At 39.9% G+C, this 19,121-nt stretch overlaps 1 protein-coding gene across 3 annotated transcripts in view; it reads left to right on the top strand.

Moving 5' to 3' along the window:
* The window catches only part of tafa5a (TAFA chemokine like family member 5a), a 149,399-nt gene that overhangs the window by 31,284 nt on the left and 98,994 nt on the right, over positions 1-19,121 (top strand). Inside the window, exon 1 of one of the 3 annotated variants that reach the window (XR_005007534.1) lies at positions 14,683-14,917. The exons of the other annotated variants lie outside the window; for them this stretch is intronic. The gene's annotated coding sequence lies outside the window, so the exon portion shown is untranslated. Of the gene's footprint in view, positions 1-14,682; positions 14,918-19,121 lie in introns of those variants that run through there. 3 annotated transcript variants of the gene reach the window in all.

A 19,121-nucleotide genomic window follows, 5' to 3' on the forward strand; every position in this document is an offset into this window, starting at 1 on the left:
AGCTCAGACAACATAGTATTTATGGTCCACAAATTATGCACAAGCAGACCGAGCCATGCTAAACGCATGTAAATATTCCCCCAGCAAAAAGAGTCGGCCATAGTGCCAGGATAAATTATGTTCAATGATATTTACAGACGGGGCCTTGTAAGAGTGCTATCAGGGAAAAAAATATATAAAACATGCCTGAGGCGGTTACAAAGAATTGAATGGCAAGGCAGATCTCAGCATTATTTCCACTTATTTTATCTGCTAAGTAAGGACCTATTTGGTTCCTGTTTATAGAGATGGTCAGGTAATGCAGCATGACGAGCTACAATTACCCCACACCTTATAAGCTTATAACTGAAGCATAACAAACCTGTTAGATGTAAGTCGTTGTTCATTGTTGTGCAACGACCTTTTTTATATTCCATGTTGTCACTGAAAGCCTGTCCCAGAAAGCCTAACCTTGTTCAGTTCTTATTTTCGTGACTTCATTTGAAAATGCAAAGCTGCAATTTACACTGTAGACATTTCAACATGAATGGACAAATACATACCTGTTTTTCTAAAGTACATTAAAAGATATGAAGTTAATTCTTTAACACTTACAGATTTGGCATGCTCACTCATGTAATCTAATCTACTCATATAATCTAGTCATAATTATATTCATATTCATTTTTCAAACCCTCTTCATCATTTAGAATTAAACAGGCTGTTTTTGTTACTGTGCCTTTAAGACTGATATATGTAAGACTTATATCTGTTCTAATTAGCTGTCCTCTATTATGCTTGATTCAAAAAGCAGTCTGAGCTGAAACACTCCTTATAACTTCAGCGTGAATGGGCGGGGCTAACCTGCTGTAGGCTGAACAGGTGAATATATGTAAATGCTTTGGTTTCTGTGACATCACAGAAGCAAGGAATTCAAAATAGTCTGTTTTTGCAGCTTTGTTTTCATATATGGACTGTCTGGATGGTGGAGTGAATGGTACAGTTTGAAACTGTTACTGTATTGTTTACATACCAAATTATATTCTTTTGTTTTTCAGTTTCAGCTTTCTGTGATATGGGCCTTTTCAAAGGGGAAATCCATCCAAATCCCTAAAATTATTCAAGTTATTCACGGTGGTCAGTGTAAAACCGTTGTTTGTAGAGCAACTTACTGATATCTTTACAGTGAACTCATACATGTTATCTAGATCTTATGTGAAGTAGTGATAATGGTAAAATATGGTATAGCTGTAAAAAAAAGTTTATTTGGGTACTATTTTGCCTTACAATGTGCAGCATGAACCTCTCTGTCCTGCATGGAGTTTTAGTCCAAAACTTTATCTCAAATCTATTGTAAAACAATGTCTCAGACATCAGGAAATATTCAGAAACATTTCATGCAAAGTCTTCATGTGAGGAAGCTTTTAGATCTCAACTGTCTGGCTCCTATTACCCCCACTATGTCGCTTTTCTCTAGAAAGGAGCAGATCAAATCACTCTGAATGACCATTTCAGGGTTTTTCCCTTAGAGTTATTGTTTCAGAGGTTTTTGTTTATGTCAATGACAACATATTTCATCATGTGGTCAGCTTGTTGTTTAAGTGTTGGATGGTTGGACCTCTGTTAGTGTTTCTCCAGGAGGACAGGGCCTGGTGAAGCTGGTGTTTGGCCAGCCAGGTGCCTGTGTCCCAGCACAGATGGAGCTGAGGCTCTGTTCCACCGCTGCACCCCTGCCAGCCCTTACAACCACTCAGGACAAATCTGCATACAAATGTCCTTTTCAAAAAGGAGTTCACACATCAGCACATTTTCTCTCACTCTCCCTTTTTTACTGTTCCTTCTCATAAATAAATAAATCAATAAATACACATACGCCCAAAAAGGGGAAGATGTGCATTTGCAGCATGAAAAAAAAGGAAAACTGCTGTGCTGAATATGTAAATTGATGTAGCTCTGTGAAAACAGAGGCGATGCGCTGGAATGGTCTCCTGTCTGCTTTAGATGCACGCACGTGACTTATCTGGGCTCTGGGCTGCTTGATGATGAAGCCAAAGGTATCGTTATTAAGGTGCCAAGCCAGAATTCCATTGGCTAAGCGTCACAGACGGTTTACAGTATAATAAGGGGAGTGGGCATGAAGTGCATTAAGGGGACATGATGCACATGCTGACTCTTCTGCGCCTACCAGAACGATAGGAACACCCATTTGTGCCCTTGGCCCACTGGGGAGATGATTACCAGAGGAAGTGGTGTAGGCAGCGGGGAGCTAACGCCATGAATATCTTTAGAAAACCTGCTCTTGCTGACACTTTATTGGTAGCCGGAGTTGGGCGACCTTGGAAGCTTGTAGACTCTTGATTCCACCACCCGCAGACTGAACATCCGAGCTGTAAATCCTCTCCAGAAGATACGAGGCAAGAGGCACTTCCAGGGTTCAAAAAAAAAATCCCACACGGCTAATCAGAATATCTATTAGATTGTTTCTGCCCCCTTGCATTCCACAAAGGACAACACTATGAATAACCTCGTGGAATCTGGATGACTTTTACCATGACTTACAGCAATTTAGTCTTCATTTTTTTCCTCACTCACACAGGATATGCAGGCAAGTGTCTGGCCTGTTTTGCATTCAGAGTTATCCCTTCAGGGAAGCCGAGCCATTTTGGATGTTTTTTCGCAGGTCTATTCGCTGAGGCCCATCAGACTCCAGCATCTGGGAGAAGATGGCTTATCAGTGGCACTTCAGCAAAGACCTGACAACTTAAACTGAAGGCAACATGTTTATTGAGTAATTGAAACTGAGCAATGCGGGTATGAATTCAATGTGGCTGTCAATCAGCCGGGGCCGGTGATGGAGTCGGTGACAGCGGCGTGGCCTGCCTGATGTCGCTGTGAAATTACAAATCAACAGCATGTTATCCAAAGCGTATAACCAGCCTGGCCCGGCAAACTGTCTCCACACAAACAGTTGGCATTTGCTTGAGCGAGAATAGAGCTTCTGAATCTAATAATCAGCCTTTTTCAATACCACAGGGTTTTTTTTTTCACCCCTCCACTATACCGAGAGACATGTTGAGGTGACTGCAGGGTATGCTAATGGAAGAGGTGCGGGCGCTCCCTGTTCTTATCCCTTGTTAGCCCGTCGCTGCTGCATTTTCATGATCTTATTTTCTTTCCATTGCCACACACTTTGTTGATAGACAAGGGCAAGTTTTTTGAATCTGTTTCTGTTTATTTATTTATTTATTTATTTATTTATCTTTTCTGAAATGACTTTTCACCCTATTCTTACGCGATAGCCCGCAGCACTATGCATAATGTATGGGTATAGAGATGAGGTATTTGGGACCAATCCTTATCTTTCCTCAGACTGTAATACCATGTGTTGCTGCATGCCTGGCTCTCTTGAGGAAAGCCATTTGAATGCTTCCACTCGTGCAGAACCTATTGCATCTTCGCTAGCGCAGCAGGCAGGGAGCCATCTTATCATGCACATCAGCGAATCCCCATGTTTCCCCCTCTCTGATTTACATAGTGATATTTTAGCTCCTTTGTCTTGTTTAAATGTTTCCCCCTGCTCTTCTTCTCTGCCTCACTATGAACTGCTTTGCATGCACGGTTATCACAAGGGAGAGAATATGGATTTTTCCCTCTTTAATCCCCTGCCTCAGTGCTTTTGTATCATCTAAAGCGTCCATATATTGGTCCATCTCACGGCCCTCGTCTGCATGATCATATGCAGACAACATTGCCAATGCAAACAACATTAAGCACATTACTAATATTTATGGAGACTGTATGCAACTGTATGGAGGTGCTTCATAAGTGGGGCCCAACAAATAGGAACATATTGTCACTGATGCTGTTGTTAAAGGGCCCATATCCTACATTTCTCTTGTATTTTTTGTAGTTTGTGTACTAAATGCAGAAACAAAACATCCATCCTCATTTCACCCCTAAGAATTAAGCAGGCTCATTTAGTTACTGTGCCTTTAAAGGGGAATTCCAACATTTTCAGAATTTCTTCTTATTTCAATCACTGAGATGTAAAGAAAGTCATTCAGAGTGGTTTGTTGTGATGTGGCTTAGTGTAGAGAAACTTACTGACCCAGTTTTCTTACAGTGATGGTGAAAGGAACCAGGGTGTGCAATGTCTATAACAAAATTCAGTCATTTTTTTGTTTCAAAATGACCAGTAAACCTTCTTACATGTAATATTGACAATGGTAAAACAGTGGTAAATCTAGAATCTTCTTTGGGTACTATTTTGCCCTAAACACACTGCACCTCTCCTCCTTGAATGTAGTTTAAAAAACAGCTTTTAGAGGCCTTAAACTCTTCAGACGTCTGGTTCCTATCACCACCACTGTGAACAAAAGCAACTCAAACAGTAGAGAAACATTATGTTTCTCTAAAACAGAGCATTCCATGTCTAACATCTCTGAATTACTTTGTTTAAATCTTACATACAACCATTTAAAAAGCTTGAAAAATCAGTGGAACTATGCTTTAAATCTGATATATAGAAATACAAAACAAGTTTTTTATAAGTATTTATTTATTTATTTATTTAAGTGATATATTGGTGAAGCACTCAAACGAACATAAGCCTAATTGAGTTACTTTATTGCTTAGGTCACAATATAGTTTAGTATAACCTCCTTTCGTCTATAAGTCGTTTCATATCTCTTCTAAAAGTTCCTTAATTTCCAGAGAGAAATTACAGCTTAAAACAGTTCCAAGATGCAATATTCCAGCTGTCATATCCTGATATGACTCTACAGTCATCACTGACTGTGGCTTAAACAGCTAAGCGCAGCATTAATTTATTTATTCTTATTTTAGAAGGACATGATGGTGAGTATTGCTTCATTATAACGTTGATTACCCATAATGAGCTCAGAACCTGCCCTGCCGCTACATTCATTTACACAAAACATGCCGTATCAAACGTAGCACGTCGTGCATATTCCCGAACTCGGTGCGGAGATGTTAGCGAAAGGGGCTTGACTCTAATAAGCTCTGAGGCTGAATATTATGATGTGTGCTGAATAATAAATAATGGCATAAAACTTGGAAGATGATTAAACACCATGGTCAAAGTGCTGAATAAACAGTGAGATGAAAGGAGCACGAAGGCTTAAATTTCATGGTTATACATAGACGCAATTGCAGTAACCGGAGTTAATTTCCTACGGGAAAGCCTTTGGGATAATGTATAGAGTTGGGGCTGATTAATGAGACCATGTGTTTGAGCTTTTTAGGACATGTTTTCCTCGATGTATGTGCAGATGAATGAGATGCAAATGAGTCTGAATGGTCTGGAGCAGGATCAGACATTTCTGAAATCCTCTTTGGGGCTGATTTCTGCATCACTATATCTATTATAAAGCCATTATTTCTCATCTTGCCTATGTTGTGCCATTCAGACCATATGCGATGGCTAGGGTAACCATATTCTCACAATTATATGCTGTCAGTAAAATGCCCTGGAGGTCCTATTATTCCTTTTCCCTTAATGATAATGGCAGCATTTATAAACATACCTCAGAAATTTCACCACAGAGCGTTTAGAGCGGCTCTGGCTTTCGCTGACTCTAGCGAGCAGCCTTCTGTTGTCCCTTTGTTTGGGTCTCTGTTCTCCCGACTAATTTAGAGAAAACCACAAATAGTCCCACTGTTTATTGCTCAAGGCTCTGAGCAATTTGGAGCAGCTTAATGTGAGCTGATGCAACTTTAGAGAAGTGTACTAAAGGGGGGGACCTGAATTTCTGTACATTTACCAGTATTATTGTCTTTCCAGACATTTTGATTAGCTTGATTTACAACAGCATTAGCAGAGGGAACTTTTTAAGTGTTATTTTCTGGTTCAGCACTGGTTGGTCTGTCTAAGTGGGCCTGCTAAACCTGGCATAATACATATTTAAATATCATCCTCCCATTTGATGATCCGATGTGTAGGAGTGGTGGAATACTATACGTCGCTGCTGTTTGCTGCAGACTAAAGGAGTTTGTCTTTCATTAAAACTTGCTGAAAAGCATCAATCTGCTTTGACTTCTTCCAATCTGGGCAATAGTTGTTTGAGTAGTTAATGAGGTGCCTACGCAGTGAAAGTTAGGCAAGATAATGAATATTCAAGCGCAGTGGTGCAGGAGCAGCAGATACATAAGCACAATGATTCACTCTAGTCTGACACTTGAAAATTGGTGACAAATGGGATCAGAACAGGTGAGATCTTTGTCTTGCCAATGAAATGGAAATGATGGATGTGACCAGAAAGGCGTGCGAGAAAAAAAAAAAAAAGAAAAAAGAAAACACAGCTTCTGTGTATATTCCTCTGTGCGTGCTTTACTTCAGCAAACCCTCAGCTTCCAGACTTGTCACCTGCTCATTAAGTTTAACAACATGTGGAGGCTTGTCATGCACGCAGTTTGACAAAATGGCTTTCAAAACTCGGCGGCTTGATTGTACGGGGGCTTTTTGACGCAGACGTTGTGTAGCGGTAAATGGAAAACGAATGAGTCATTGTCACTGAACTGAGCACACATAAGGTAAAGCAGAAAACAAATTCTGATAAGCGACTTATGATCCGGTGACCTAAGACCATATGAAAATTCAGCAAATATTTATGAGTGAGATGCACATTTCAAATTGAAAAACGGTGCGCTATTATTTCTCCATTGCATGCCTTTCACAAACTTTTAAAAAAGAAAGTGGGGGGGGGGGGTTCCACTGAAACTCTGAATATCTTGAGCAGACTTTTGAAAGGGGCTTGGTAAAGGAGCGTTTCAGCACAAACCCGGTGACGCTAAACAAGACGACATGCTGTTCTCAATTCAGTCGGTGGTGTTCCATCATTTCCATGATTAAGGTGTTGTGTTTGGGAACTGAAGAGTTCCTAGACTATTCTTTTATTGTGACTCCACGCTGCCGTGCATTGCCATCCTCTTTCTGAACAGCTTCAATGATGAACCACATCTAGTGCAGCGGCTGAAATGCACCAAACTTGTCATTAAGGTTCTGTGATGGTCAGTGGGAGCTAGAAATGGAAAGAAAGTAAAACTTAAGTGGTGTTAGACATAGTGTTCTTTGCCATAGTGCCCACTTGGCAGAGAAGAGCTGACCCGGTCTGAGGACACTGGCAGTAAAACTTCCACTGGCACTGGGCAATAGATCCCAGAGCACACAGAACAGAAGCTGCAGGTTCATGTCGCCAAGGCAGTATTAAACAAACTGTTACGCGAAAAAAAATCAAATCTACAAAATTTTCCACTTAGCACAGATGCAGTCAATCAGTCAAAACATGCTTGTTTGCTGTCTTTGCTTTGCTTCTTTAGTTTAGCACAGGTGCTAGGAGGCTAAAGCTGCTAACAAACACTAGAAGTCAATAGTTACCCTAATCTCTTTCGTAAATATGTACCCACAACTTCTCTCAACTACATCCAGGTGTTCATTAAGGCTGTGGAGACTTGCTGATGTGGTTTAGGACACATATGACTTACTGTACAAATTGTGTTATATTCCATTCCTTTACCTCAATGGGATTTATGGGCTGCACTCCAGGACCCCAGCCAACAGGGTGGCTTGTGAGTGACTGCAAATGAAATAATAGTAAAAGCAATCATAAAATGTGCTTACATTAATGGAGATTTGTTCATTTAGATCATAAAAAGTTTCATGGTAAGGTTTTTTAAACTCCATCTAATCTCACCGTCACAATTTACAGTGATATACAGTAACACACATACAGTAATGAACACAGCTAGCTATTGGCCTACGTTCATTTTATCTAATGTAACTTTACTGTATTAATGCAGGTGGCTTGTGGGTTTGGCTATCCCTGCCTCATTTGCAATTCCCAGCACTCCATTGGTTAAGGGCTGCCTTTCCTGTGTGTATCCTGTTTTATGTTTTATGTAATGGAATTTAAGAGGAAATACCTGTTTTAATTTTGTTTGCTTACCTTGTTCATAACTACATTAAGTCCAAATTGTTCATTAAAAGAGCGATACTGAGATCACAGAATTTGTCCTTTGCCTTGTTTGCTACATGCTAGTGCTAAAATGTGAAAATGAGACTTACACACCTACATTTAAACAAGAACAAAAGTAGTCAGCTTTGCAGCTGTCTTTACCGTATTGTTGTCAGAGATGTGCATGGATACTTGAGTGCTCGGTTAACTGCCAGTATGTAAATAATGAAATCACTATTTGGCTGTTGTTAATCACAGGACAAAGAGAAAATGTACAGAGAACAAGTCAGTGAAATGCCAGTCTTATGTTTTAAATGTAGTGTAAAATGAGTTACTTCTCCAAAACATTGCCTAGGATTGTAGGACATGACTGAGGTTGAGGTAGTGTGGCTTTATCTCTAACTGGGCTAACTTCAGCTCGTTTTAGCTAGGCCCTGAAACACTGAATATATTTCTGTGACAAACTAACATGTTGCCACATTGTCCACTGAGGGGAAAAAAAACACCTGTAAGAAGACGACGAGTCTTCATGAGCATCTAATGGTGTATCTGTTAGCTATATTTTTAGCTCATTAGCTCATCTCAGACACCCTCTATTACTCTATTACTCATTCATCATGAAAACCTACCGATTTCCCTCAGCTATTTTTAATATTCATTCAAATGTGTTCTGTGTACTGCTACTTTTTTTGTGCGTCATCAGTACCAGCACCAGAAAAGATAAGCCTACAGCCCTGCATTAATACCTGACAAAGTCTGATTTCTCACATTTTGTCTTCACCATGGTGAACTAATTATTTGTTTGTTAACAGATTAGTCAGAATGCACATCCTTAATTGTTAAAATATGGTGGTTGTGTTGATGTGACTATTTATTTAGGTTGTTTTATTCTGATCTACATAAATGTTAAATGTCCTTATGCACGGCCCTTAGTGGGGTGCGGTAGGGGTCCTAATAAAAAGTTAGCTCAGGGCCACAGAATGCTTTAATATAGCCCTGGGTGTCACTCTATGAGTAATTCGAAGAAAAGTGCTTACTGGCAGCTTGCATATATTCACCATATCTAAAGTCACTTGCACACTTTGCCTACCCCATGCTGCCATTTCCTGGACAGGTCTCCTTTAATTGCTGTCTGGCAGACTGATGGATCACAGTGGGAGCAAGATGGTATGAGTGCTGTGTTCCAGCCACTGCAGAGGAATTAGGCACAGAGTTCTTCATTGTAAACAATGATAGCTGGCACCAAATGAGCTGCAATGATCACAGTATTGACAATGGCTAGTTGCTGCAACAGTCTTGCATTCTGTTGCCCCCTTGTTACTCCCCATCAGAACTGTATGCCATTTGATTGTGACCAGAGTGCAAATTATGCAGTGACATTTGAGGGGACAGCTTTCTCCCAGCTTTTTCTTTTCGCCTAGCAATATTCTAGCTAGCTAGTCATAGCCAGCCAACTTTTAGATAAAAATGACAAAATAAGACCATATTTTACTTGTATTGGCAAGAGCACAAAGCAGAGGACACAAAAGTAAACAAACGGGATAGCAAGTGTGGTAGCGTTCCACGGAAGTGGTAGCTAAAATTATAGTTAGCCAGCTAACATCAATAGCCAGCATCATACATTAGAGCAACACTGTAAAGACATTAACACTGCATAAGTCAACTGGAGTGGCAAACGTAAATACTCAATTTTCAAGGGCATTCAATTCAGAACATTGACTAGACGTTTTCACCTTCTTTTTAAGAAACCAATTTTGAGTTATTTTGGCTGTATCTTTGGGGTTGTTGTCTTGTTGAAATTTCCATCTTCTCCCCATTCTTGGCCAATCAGATTTAATTCTCCTCTAATATACATTACATACATATACATATAATATACCATTACATGGCTCCATTCACATTTCCTTGAATGACGTGTAATGCCCGGTACCATTTGCAGAGAAGCAGCCCCATATCATGATGCTCCCACCACCATACTTCACTGTGGATATGGTGTTCTTGGCATCATATGAACAAACCTTCTTTCTCCAAACATGATGATTTACTATTTGTTATATTATGAGTGCTCATAACATTTGTCTTACAGTATTTGGGTGATTAGAGTGTTATTCTGGGGTCAGACCTGCAAACCCCCGATAATTCATACCTAGACTATAACTGATACAAATCACTATTGGTGCAAGGTGACCTAACCAGTCAGCCACCGCAAGATAACAGTTATTTCATTCTGTTCTGACTTAGGGCAGAATATATTTGTCCTACAATTACTCAAGTATGCATAACAATAGCTATATTGCTTATTAAATAAAAGCATATAAAGATTATAGAAGTATTCTATGTTAACCAGGGTGGCAAACCAAGGTGTTCAGGTTATGCATAAGTTAGCATTTACCATACTGACAGACTTTAGTCACAGTCTAAATTACAGTAAATTACAGAGCTTAAATCCAGAGTATACTGCCTGTCTGATAATTGATTTAGGAAAGCACAAACCGAGAACCATTGGAGGAAAATGTCAACAGACTTCCTCCAATTAGCTTCGCCCTGTACTTGCCTTCATTCACTTTCCTCCTGCACTTAGATTGGCTCATAGCTCATACTCAACTGGCACTCAAATACTGCTTATCGCAGCTGAATCACAGCATAAGCTGTGTCTTAACCCACATATTTTTATTCTAAACAGCCTACGATGCCGAATAGTAATCAAGAATGATTAAAACCATAGTATTCATTAAGTAGAAGACAAAGAGTGCCCAGAAGACAAAATACAATTTGTCAAAACTGTACATTTAACACTCTTCTGTCTTATAATTTTAGCAGCATGGAGGGCTTTCTTGTGTAGCTGGTTAATGTTGCAAAACTGAATATTGGGATATCGGCAAAACACTGTAGCATCAGTACAGAAAAGGCATGGCTGGGAAGCATTTTGAACCAATAGAACTGCTCTTTCATGCAACTAATTGCACTTTATGAGTTACATTTACGTATTTGCATCTATCTATCTATGTTTCTAGAGCTCTTTACTATGTGCTTGAGTTTTTAATCTGTTTAGTGCTTGTTAATCCTTTTTGAAAATTAATGTTTAAGTAGCCATTTTGGTTATAGACTACTTGATGTCTCTCTCATTCTGTCCTAGAAGCACAACAAGTTCACTGCAGACCACATGTTGGTTTCCACTGTTGTAGTAATTTTCATTATTTGGATCCCAAATGAATTTGAGCTCTGGGTAAAATTAGGGAGCACCAACAGAGAAGAAAATTAATCTAGCTATGTAAATCAAGATAACAGCAGGCTAACAAAGAAGAATAAATAGTGGCACAAGCACCCGTTTATACAGCTGTTACTGCTAGCTGCCAAGTTAACATGGCTGTTAACAGAAAGGTTAGCTTTGAGAAACTCACATTTCGCTTTAATGGCTCAGAAAAGTGACAACGTGAACAATGACTAGCCTTGATTCATTCAGTTTACAGTATACAACTCAAGTGCAATTTAGTTTCATGTAGGTTTCAAGCAACTAAAGTTGCATTAAAGTTTTACCATGTAATGCTACATGGTGTCACACATCACACTTACAAGCAGTTGTCCATAACGTTTTACCATAAGGTGGCTGACAAATTGTGCATGGCAACATATGGGCTACTGTTTGTAATTTTACGCTTATATAATGGACAAGGGAGGTGGGCTCTGTAAAGAGGCCAGTAAGTGGTAGAACGAAAAGTGTGAAAGTGGATGATGAGTATGCCGTATAAATATTTGGATGTTGACAAAGTTATTGTTATTTTAATTGTCTACCACATTCAAAATGAGTGGACTGTGCTGGAAATACAATTTTACAACAAAAAGCTCCCATTTTTAGGGGCTCAAAAGTAATTTGAAAACTGGCTGCTCAGCTGATCCATTGCAAGGTGTGTGTTATTCCTTAATTATTTCACTTGTACAAGTAAGCAGATAAACGGCCTAGAGTTGATTTCAAGAGTTGTTGCTGTTAACTCTCAACATGAAGCCCAAAGTGCTGTAGCTGTCAGTGAAAGAAGCCATCATTAGGCTGAAAAATCAAAACAAACCTATCAGAGATATAGAACATCATTAACTGTGGGCAAATCCAGTTTTTGATACATTATTATAAATAAAAAACACACTGGTGAGCTCAGAAACACCAAAAAAGAAGACTAGAAGACTATGGAAAAGAACCGTGGTGAATGACAGAAGAATTCTTTCTCTGGTAAAACATCAGAGCACAACAACAGGCTGGATCAAGAACACTCTTGAGGAGGTTTATGTCAAAGTGAACAATCAAGTGAAGACTTTACTAGAGTAAATATGGAGATTTAGCACAGAATGTAAAACATTGGTAAGCTTCAAAAACAGGAAGACCAGATTTGAGTTTGCCAAAAAACATCTAAAAAAGCCTGTAAAATTCTGGAATAACATCTTACGAACAGATGAGACAAAGATCAACCTGCACCAGAATGATGGGAAGAGAAGAGCATAGAGAAGGGAAAGAACTGCTCATGATCCAAAACATACTGCTTCATCTGTGTAGTATGTTGTATGTATTATGTATGCACTATGGTGTAGGCATGTATGGCTGTCAAAGGAACTTGTTCTTTTGTATTTATTGATGTGACTGCTGACAAAAGCAGCAGGAAGAATTCTGAAGTGTACAGTGCTGTATTATCTGCTCAGATTCAGCCAAATGCTTGAAATGTCACTGGGCAGTGCTTCACAATGCAGATGGACAATGATCCAAAGCATACTGTGAAAACATCCCAAAACTTTGTAAGGAAAAGAACTGGAATGTCTTGCAATGGCCAAGTCAGTTGCCTGACCTCAATCAAATTGAGCATCCATTTCACTTACTGAAGGCAAAGCTGAAGGTAAAACGCCCTAAGACCAAACAGGAACTGAAGACAGCTTCAGTAAAGGCCTGGCAGAGGTCAAAACCCAGCATCTAGTAATGTCTACAGGTTCCAGATTTTTGCAACCAAGGATTTACAACCAAGTATTAAGCAGTTTCATTTATGATTATGATAGTTTGTGCAAATAATTTTGATCCCCTAAAAAAGGGGCTGTGTATGAAATTGATTGTAGTTATTTCTCCATTCACCCGATTTGGATGTAAATATCCTCTAATTGAAGCTGAACGTCTGCACCTTGAGCTCATATTAGGAATGGGCAGATTTGTACTAAAATATCAATACTTCTGATCCTGTAGTTTCTTTTTGAGAATCAGCCCTCATATAACGATATCGATTCTAGGTGCTTTCTTTAAGCAATAAATTGAATATAATAAATTGAATATATTGAATATAATTATTAAGCTAATCGTGAAAATGTTCTATAATGGCAGATGGTTTAGTGCTGTTTCTGACTGATTAATTAAGCTGCCATATAAACAGACAGTTTATATGGCAGCTTAATTAATACTAATACAAATATTTCCACTTTTTTTTTTACTGGTTTTCACTGTAGAAATAAAAAAAAACCCTTTTAAAAGTAGTGGGATTAGTATTGGTATCAGGCTATTAGCCTTAGTGTTACATGGTATCAGATCGAAAAGAAATTAGTGGCATAGCTCATATTTGTTGTATAATTTCAGCTCCTATGGTTGACAGCTAAAATAACAATTACTTTGTCAAATATTGATGGACTTGACTTTAGGTGCAAGTACACCTAAGTTCTATTTATTGTCTCCATTTAAATAAATAAATAAATAAATAAATAAATCTTTCTTGATAAAGTCGACCTACCAAGTCTTTTTTGCACTGCATCTGTCCACAATTCACAGTGTCAATAGATGAAATGTAGGAGGCAGGAAACCAATCCAAACAGATATAGATATGAACACACATCCATTCCATATGTTGCTCCATTTTGCTCCATAAAACAGCTTGGAAGTCACCCCAGGAAGTCATCCAAGCCGTTATATTTATCTTAGACATCCCTGTTATTTAGGGGGCAGATAACGTCTCAGTACACAGCAGTTAAAAAAAGCGAGTAATAAAAAGAGAACCGGCATGTAAGTACGAAAGTGGTAGCCAATGTAAGCGTAGGGGGCGTGGCCAGCCGGTATACGGGTGGGAAAGAAAACAAGGCAGTCGCCTCAGGAGAAGCGTGCTTTGGCGGGGAGGGGGGTGCGTGACGTCACTGAGGAGCGAAGGAGAGAAAGTGTCGTCTGTTTCTGCGGCTGCTGAGGAAAAAAAGGAGGAGGAGGGAGAGAGGGGAGGCGGGGTGGGGGGGGGTGCAAGAGCTGGAGGACGGAGGCGGAGAAACGCACTCAACTTCTTCATTTGAAGGAGCAGCTCGCACCCGGCAGCAGCGCGCGACTTTCTCCGCCTGAAACGCGCTAAGGAAGGAAACCTGTGTGTTTTTTGAATGTTTGTAGCTTGTGAATGATGGCGGAGGACGGAGAGACTGTGAGACTGTGAGGCTGTAAAGTTGGATGGAGGGGAAAGAAATAAAGCGAGTGCTGGAGGTCTGAAGTCGTGAAACAGCACGTGAAGAGTTTGGGTGCACAAAAAAAAAGCACAGCGGCGCGATGGTGCATCACTCTGCCTAACCACACGACAGCACTGCACGGAGAGAGAGAGACAGACAGAGAGAGAGAGAGAGAGAGAGAGAGAGAGAGAGAGAGAGAATATCAAGAGGGAAACATGCTGTCGAGTCCTGCAACAAGATCTGTGCACCCCGTTTTACTCGAGCGGTTTGGCGACTGAGTGGCTGAAGAGAGCGTGGAGCCTGGGTGGGCGGGCGGGCACGATTCCTTTTGAAGCGCGCGGACGGATTGCGCTTGTTTGCCTTCCCTCCTTTTTGCCGCCTGCATGGGAAGAAGACGCACTGGACAGCGCCGCCTCTGAGCTGCCTGCGCCCCAGCATGCAGCTCCTCAGGGTCGCCTGGGCTTTGGCTGGAGCGGCGCTGTGCTGCGCGCTGCTCCTCCTGCTCCACTCGCGCCTCCTCAAAGAAGGTAGGCTCACTTCATTTTCATTTTGCGCACACTTGTGCACTTTTGCGCGCGTGCGTAAGAGCTGTGGTCATGTGCTCGTGCCCGTGCCCATACCCATGCCCACCTGCAGTGCCAGTTTTCTTCCCCGCTGATTTGGGGGACAAGTTGCAGTAGTATCTCCAGGGAAATGTGCTGCTTTTGCTTTTGCACAGCCCAGTTCTTCAAGGCTTCTTTAGTCAGGGGAATGGTTCTGTTTAGTTCTAGAACCGTTTCATGCTTGCATGATGAAATGGTTGATCAGGTTGATGGAGAATGTGTTATATATGGTTCTAAGTAGAACCTTCTAGAGCATGCTTCTATATAGCAGCAAAAAAGGGTTCTTCTATTTTTACAAGCTAGACCCTTTTTGGTGCTATGTAGAACTACCTTCAAAAAGGTTCTGTTTAGAACCATATAAAACACATTTTATATCAAGAAGAAGCATGCAGATGGGTCTGTACAAAACTCATGGTTCTAAGTAGAACCATTCCCTTCACTAAAGAACCCTTGCAGAACCATCTTTTTTCTTTTTTAAAGAGTGTAGCTGTAGCTAAAGGGAGCGTTTGTGTATGCAGTGGAAGCGTAGTGCAGAACAAATCATCATACAGCCAGACATAATGAATGTTTTAAAGCCGCCCACATACCACGCTGGGATGAATGTGAACAGGATGCAGTGATCAGAGCTGTGGAGAAAGAAAAGGCAATGCTAGTTTGATTTATAGACTTTTTTTTACGCACCAGTAGAATGCAGAATTCAACAATGCGTCCGTTCGGGGAGGAGATGAGTTCATTGTTGCAGGAGATAAAGTGATTTATGGTTGTGTTCTTCAATAGATGGCACTAGAGTCTAGCTTAAGGGTGACGCCGAGGTCAAACAGTAATTATTTTCCCTCATTAGTCTTAATTCGCTTTGTCTGGCAGTGCCACTCACGTACCAGCTAAATCCAGACGTAGGGGATGTGTTATTTATGTGCCCTTGATGTGTACAACTTCACCTGACCCCAAAGTTAAAATTAACATTGAATCAAGTGAGACAAGATACAAGATTATTGGAATAACTTTGCTTTAATGAAGCAAGTGCAGCGCACTTATTTAACAAATCTCATTTGGCATAGTTGCATTCCATTCATAGATAGAGGGATGAGCACATGTGCGTAACATGCTTCCCATTCTCTTCTTATTGACAGTGAGCTCAGGAAGTTGTATTCATTTTTGGACTTTCCCAGCTATTCTGGGGTCAGCTAATGTGTCAGTACACAGTAATAAAAAAGCAAGGCCCGTGAAGACCACTGCTCAGCTGCTTGGCTGCCTCACCTTTTCCCAGCAGCGCAGGGCATGTAAGCTGTCCTCTTTCCATCTCTTCTAGCTTTTTTTTGTATATGTGTGTGCCTTGGAGGGGAAACAAGAGAGGTTTGTTTATGGATGAGGCAGAAGGTCAACCGCCAGCACTGCTAGGTGGTGGGTATTGTGGCCTGTCTCCTCTCCTGTGTCGCAGTCTTGATGTGAAAATACAGATCAAGCTGTGGTAAATGATAGCCCACCACATTGTTTTGGCCAATGCAGTTGGAGAAAGGAGGCTTGCAGGCCTGCTCTGCAAAATCGTGGCTGCGTGCCTAACTGATTTGGAGCAAGTGCCCCGTGATAGCAGCGGGGTGTTCCCTCTAGCCGTGAATACGGTGCTGCTTGGTACAAGTGGATTTCATCAGTGTTGTAACTGAAACTTTTAAAGCAGACAAAAAAAATGAAAAAGAAGTGATGCATTGAATTGACTTGATTTAGTTGTGATTATATCTGTGGGGATGATATATATTACATATACACAGTTGTTGTCAAAAGTAAGCCAACTGAAAGACATTTTAATAGTTATATGAAAATGATGGACATATATAGATCAGGTCAATTCAATGTCACTTCAGTACATATAGGAAACACATTTGCATTTTACACTGTTTTGACCTAATCATCATAACACTTAATGATGTTAGGTGTGCAATTCCTAGAAAGCATACAGGACAGATAATATGGATTTCAATATAGCATAAAAAGCAAGACCCCCTAAAAAGTTTTTCATAGCATCTACACTACAGCAGAACATTATGTGATAAGTCTCTCTCAAGTCTTTTTCTATGTCACTGAAACATCTTAGGTTCATTCTCTGAGGTGTACTGGTGGTCTAACGTGAGCTTGAAATATCAGTGGTTATCTAGATTATAGTGCTATACAGTAGATGTTAGATGATTCCCTTACAGGAAGCAGATTTCCAGCTTTTTATGATTTTCACATCTACTTTTTCATTCAACCTCTGTAAGCAAAAAAATCTGCCCGAGTGCTTCAGGCCTGTTATTCAGGTGTATTACAGTGCATTACATACTGTGTTTGACTGTTTCGCTCTCCTTGTATTTTCATTGGCCTGAAGCCATAGAAGGTTGAGTTTAAAAGGAATACATTCATGGAAATCTATACCGAAGCAAATGAGGCAAGAAGGTGAGAGCATATTCGCTTTGTCTGGCTGGTCAAGGTCATTGTCCACGGTACAGGGCATGCTGAAATACAGTACACGAGCTGAAAAAGATATATGTTACATGTCTTTAGAAAGACAGTACAGCCTGCAATAACCCTTAACTCCATTATTCTTTACAGCAGATATAAATGCAAACTTCCTTTGAATGAAAATCTGAATATGTGAATCAATAGCTGTACAATGTGATGAACTATTTTGCTGGAGGAAACAGGAGTCATCAAGAGTTTCATTGTCATTAATGAGAAGGTTGAAGAAAAGCATTTGTCTTGTCTGGAGACAGTTTCAGTGTAAACACATGGTAGCGTGTCATTTTTCCTTTACTAAATACAAGAACAAGTACAAGTGATCAATCTTGCAGTCAGTCAACTGCGCAGTTACTTGCAAATATGTCATGCTGTTTATGTGTAGTGTGAGTGATGACTGCTAAAATGTTAAATTCATGCATAAATCACTGTGCAGATCTTGATATCACTCATTCAGTATCATTATGTTGTAAATGATACTGGTTTAGATGTCTCCTCAGACCCCGCACATGTGTACACTACTGTTCAAAAGTGTTGAATCACTATTAATGATATAAAACCACTTTGTTGCAAATTATTGTAATATGATGGCATTATTCAAACAAGCTAGGAAGATGTAATGGTGCTGTAGATGATTCCATAATAACTGAAGCTGTGTAGCATCATGAATATCACTGCTGGAGGAACAAAACCTCGTATCTCCATTTTTGCTGTTTTTCAGTTTTTGACATAAATTGAAAATGCTTGTTTCCTTTACATTGTGTGTTAATGTCATGATGAATGGACCAAAAGAAATGGGCCAAAATTACTTGGAAAAATGTCTGGTTCCATTGACTTACATTAAAAGTCGAGTAGGTTTTTTCTTTCTCCTGTAAAGTGAACATTCTGGAGTTATGAGGTTTTGTTCCGACAGCAGCGATATACTAATTAAAATGAACATGCCTCATGTTTGAAAAGCAGTGACCAGATCTCACTGATCATACTAATTTTGTGACAAGAAATTACTGAAAATAGATAATAACAGTTTATTATTTAATAACATTCACTATTGTTTTTACCATGTTATAACTTCTAGTTGTTCCCAAAATACTCTAAATTGTGAACACATCGTTAGTTTACATTTGGTTGTCTAGGTTATAACATTTTAATCTGCACTGTATAAGTTAATAATAACAATGTAAGTTATTTTATTATTATTTTGTCATATTATCTATTTAATATTTGTTAATAATCTTGCATGCATCTGGTTTGTAATGTGTACACTCACCAAGACCTATTCTTTCTGTGTGTAACATACCTGGCAAACTGATTCTGTTTCTGATATAAACCTCCTTGTTTCCAAAGGAATAAAATTGTACACTTCTGTTTAGTTTGCAAACTGTCAAAATACTTCTGCATAAGCACATCTGGCCTCTGCTACAGATCCATTCTGAAGTCTTTTTCAAGAGCCCTAGAGCTTCATTTTCTTCCCCCCTTTTCAAGGCTTGCATTGATCCGTAACCGCAGTGTGAGGAGCTGTGGTGGGCTCAGAAAAGAGCGGTCCTGGGGGTGTTTGTTTGCCTCGGTGAGGCGCTGATTGCATAATTGTGGTTAACGCGCTGGTGAACTGTGGTGTAATTACCGAGCGACGCCTGTGCGCCTT

This window comes from Colossoma macropomum, unplaced genomic scaffold, assembly GCF_904425465.1.
Source record: "Colossoma macropomum unplaced genomic scaffold, Colossoma_macropomum, whole genome shotgun sequence".
Taxonomy (NCBI): Eukaryota; Metazoa; Chordata; class Actinopteri; order Characiformes; family Serrasalmidae; genus Colossoma; species Colossoma macropomum.